A 4,730-nucleotide genomic window follows, 5' to 3' on the forward strand; every position below is an offset into this window, starting at 1 on the left:
AAATTGTCTGGCAGATTTATCACAATGGTGTCCCATTCGTGGAAGAGGCAGCCAACCCAGATTCAACTCAGCCTGACATTAAAACTTTACCTAGCCCTCGTCTTCTAAAGACCCACCTCTCTTATGAAGCCATCCCTAAAGCTAAAAACAACAACACAAGCTGTAAATATATTTACATTGTTCATAATCCTAAAGATGCAGCAGTCTTAAGCAATAAATTTGTGAAAAGCCTTGGATCCTCAACAGGATTGAATGCGCCATGGGAATATTGCATGAAGCTGTTTATTGAGGGCAAAAGTAAGCACATTACCTTTCAGAGTTTTTTTTTGCACTGACTAGGGGATGTGTGCTTAAAAAATCTTAATGTTTACAAAATTATAGAATTTAAACTTAGGTTGCATTGCTGTAGGCCAGAGAAAAAAAGATATAAGACTGCTTGGCATCAGCAACATTGTAGAAACCAGTTCCTTCAATTTATTCTTTGAGCCATTTTACCAAATTAAAGTATTTGTGCCACAGTAGAAGATATATTTTCTTAGAGTTTCCAACCTCTAACCAGCTTTCCAATAATCCCTTGCTTCCCATGGGTAAACAGTTGTCCCTTTCTTTGTGCTTGGCTTTAGGAATTTGCCAATGTACTGCTGAATGTGCAAACATAATGGCCCAGACCCTCATTCTCCTTAAATGTAGATGGTTTTTCATACATTATCTAGCTCCTGGAAAGAATGATTTCAGCAGATTGGAAGCCAGAATAATAAAAAAAATGCTATTTTTTGGGCTGGTCAAATTATTATTGGCTGATCCCAACCTAACCTTTGTTCAGGAAACACATCAATTCAGGGGACACGTGCCCTGGTCCCAAGGGTATCTCTGAATGGGAGGTTTCACTGTATGAAATTTGGTTTGACTAGGGATAATTTTCTGGGGAATTAACTTCAGTGTCACTGATCTGTTTTATATTTTAATTCATTTCTTAGCCATGTGGAGCCAGTAGAGTGATCATGTTCTTGTATTGGGGAAGCACAGACATGATCCTAATGTTCTTTTCCTTTAATATGAAGACCTTCAAAAGTTATATGCATTTAAATTTTGTTTACTCCCAGTTTTTCAGTTGATGACTGAAAAATAAAAACAAAAATAAGAATAACAATTATGAGAAAACCATATTTTCAAAACTTAATAAATTAACAACAGTAGACATTATATGAACATTTCAACTTTTGAACAGATAATTAAATGTATGAGAAGAGTTTGTTAGATGCCCACAATTACTCATGGGAAGCAAACATTAGATAATGCAATTAAGTAAATTAAAATGCCTTTAATGTAAAGTTCAAGTTAACTCTCGTTTTATGGAGAGACACCTGTTATTTTTTCATTCATTTTTTGTACTTTGTATTTTGTTCTTTTATATGGCAAATAACAGTTTGAAATAGTTGACAGCTATCGAACATGAAGGGTCATCTATCTAATGAAAGGTACTTGTAAAAATGAGAATGAAGATGCTTAACAATACACCATTTGATTCAGGGAAGCAAAATTGTACACCTCAGTGATAAAACTAATTATGAAATAAGATATTTTTTTAACTGCTCATTCTGTTTGATGACTTGTATTGTATGCACCTAGGTTTAGCTTCATTTTCTCTCAACCCTTTAACTCCCACATCAAATTTGTAATTCTCCTTACTGTCAACCATACAATTCTTATAATGTTAGTTCAGAGAATTTAGTATTGGACCAACTAATTATCCCCAAATTGATATTTTTCTTTATTCTCATCACTTATCTGGTTGAGATTGTATTGATATTGTAGCAAGAAATTCTGTCTTGGTCACTTATGAGAGTTTAAGGGTAAACTACCAGTGTCATGCCATTTTGATCCCACTGTGTTGGTCACCTCTAAAGAGGAGCAATTTAGGGGTCTGTTGTGATGGTTATGTTACACTTTTAGTTACTTTTACTCTATTTCAATTTTATTGCACATTTGCATGGCATGCATAAGTAATAGGTAATACATTTTATGTTCCATATTTTAACCAAACCTCAGCTAGCTGTTCCCCTGAACCTGAAAACAAGGATACCCCCCTTTTTGCAGCTGGTTTGGCCAGCCTGATATGGGAATAAGGGAGACTCTGTACTATAATTATAGTAGATCATGAGATACTAATTATCTGCTCTAAAAGATGGATTGAGAATGAAGGAGTGATTATATTTACCAGGATCTCCTGTCGAATGTTCGTATCATTGCTGATTTCCTTAACAAGCCTCTGCCAGATGATCTTACTGATCTCATTGCTAAGCAGTGCACTTTTAAAGGAATGATGAAGGATGTTCAAAGTTACTTGTTACGTGGCAAGGAAGATGGTCCAAAGCTTCTCCAGAAGGGTGTGGTTGGTAACTGGAAGGAAAACTTCACCCCAGAGTTGCACAAGAGAATTGAGAAGGAAGTAATGGCAAAATTGAAAGGATCTGGACTTGAGTTGGACTTTGAACTGTGACACATCATAATTTTCTGCTGTGCATGGGCACTATGAAAGTTATCATCTGTCTCAAACTGTGACAGTCATAACTTTTATTTATAAGAACTTTATTTAAATAATAACGTATATAATATATTATGATTAAAAAAGGGTTATAGAGTTGATACTGATGACTTTTTCTTGATTGCCAGTTACTGAAGGATATGAAATCATTACTGTTTACAGAAGAGTGTCATTCAATGAACTTAAAAAGCTGAACCAAACTAAGAAATTCTCTGCGTTGAACTAGCGTCGGTAGTCTCAAGCATTTCAGTCGGTCTTCATACGGAGTGTCTTTACCAATGATCCATCTTGTAACGTTCCTTTGCACCCGTTCAAGTTTTTCAATGAAATATGCTTGGTGAGGATTCCACGCTTGACAGGTGTACTCTAGTATTGGACGGATCATGGCTTCATAACCAGTAAAAAGAGCCTTATAAAGACATAAAAGACATTATAGAGACATTAAAGTCGAAGCAAACAACGTTATGATCTGAATGTCCAAGGCCACAGTCTATCTCAACATTAGCCAAATGAGCAGGAGTGTTGGCTAAAATTAAATCCAGTGAAGCTTCTCCTCTGGTGGGTTTATTCACAAGTTGTGAGAGGCCAAAACAATAACAGAGTCTCAGAAGAAATCGCTGATGATGTCCGGCTGTCATAGAGCTACAAGGTTACAATTAACATTGGTAGATTAAAATCCCTAAGCAAAAGGATATTAGATAATGGTGGAAATTTCTCTAGCAATTGGACCAGTCAAGTTAGGTATCACTGTTAGGAGAGCGGTAGTATACTCCAACAAAGTATGTTGGGCAGGAATTGAAATGGACTTCAGACCAAAGGATTTCATAGTCCGTTTCGAGGTCACAATGTCTATAACAGCAAATGTTATCCCTTAGAGCTAACAAAACACCACCACCCTTTCCATAGCGATCTTTTCGGTAGATATTATAATTAGATGACAGGACTTCTTGATCCATTATATCAGGGTTCAGCCATGTTTCGGTTATAGCGGTGATGTCTAATTCCTTTGTAGCGGAGGCCCAGGGTTCCGTTGATTGTCGTTAGATATTAGAAGGAAAAGAATGAATAGATGTTTTCTGGTAGAATAGCGATGGCGAAGCATCGATTTTCCAGATTTGTCGAACTTTCGGTGACTTAGCCTTGGGAATGTAGCGGCCAAGACGATAAGACCATTTGCCAATGAAGGCCTCTGATAGATAATATCATTTCTTGGGCTTTTCAGCAACACGTTGGCAAAAAAGAGCTTCAGGAGGGAACTTTTTCATACAAATATGGTTTTCAAAGGATCTCAACTTTGGATTAGAATTGTTAGAGGACTCCAAGTGTATCTCAGCGCCAAAAATCAAACACGTTGCTATTATAGAGTCATTTTACTGCAGGGATCCAGGCTTTAGGATTGTTTTTATCTCTGTTCGCACCAAATCTCCCACTAATTTTCATGATGATGGTCAAATTACGGTTTATGGTTAATTTCTTCCCGTTGAAGTTAGAACAAAAATATTTATAGTCAATTATTTAAGCGACTTACGAGTAAAGTTTGTAACTAGAGGCTCCTTCACCCAAATTGTAGAGTGGCCATTTGTCTCAGTTTTGTAACGGGAGTTACATCCAAAACGTGTTAATCGATAAATACCCAACTGAGATTCTTTTTGCAGATTCAACATTACATGTATTTTACAACGGCCAAAAGCGTGACCGAGTTGAAGCTTAAGGCCGAAGCAATACGTTACGTGTAGATGATAGAGATGTACAAATAAAGTAAGATACTGACACTAAGAAGACAAGTTAACACACCCATTAGCTAGAGTTTTATTTTTTCACTCGTAAGGCTCGTCAATTGCCAGACTGAGGAATGCGCTTCCTAAAGAGATAGTTGAAGAGCAGGGTTTAGGCATCAAGTTTTCAATAAAAATCAAGGACGTTTTGTTAGATGACTGATTTTCTGTTATGCAAAAGTACTATGAAAATTACCGTTTGTCTCAAATTGTCATGAGTTGTGTCACTCCATCCTAGTGATCAAAATTAGGGTTCTGCATTTGCAGATTGACGAATCTTTCCAGGTAAGATTATGCAATGAAAAGTTAATTTCAGTAACAGACAACAGAGAGTAGTGGGTTCTGTAACATAAAGAAAACTGACGATGACGTTCAAAAGGGTTTTACTGGCTTGCTTTTCTTTTTAGCTC

The sequence above is a fragment of the Pocillopora damicornis genome, chromosome 3 (genome assembly GCF_964200805.1).
Source record: "Pocillopora damicornis chromosome 3, jaPocDami1.2, whole genome shotgun sequence".
Lineage (NCBI taxonomy): Eukaryota > Metazoa > Cnidaria > Anthozoa > Scleractinia > Pocilloporidae > Pocillopora > Pocillopora damicornis.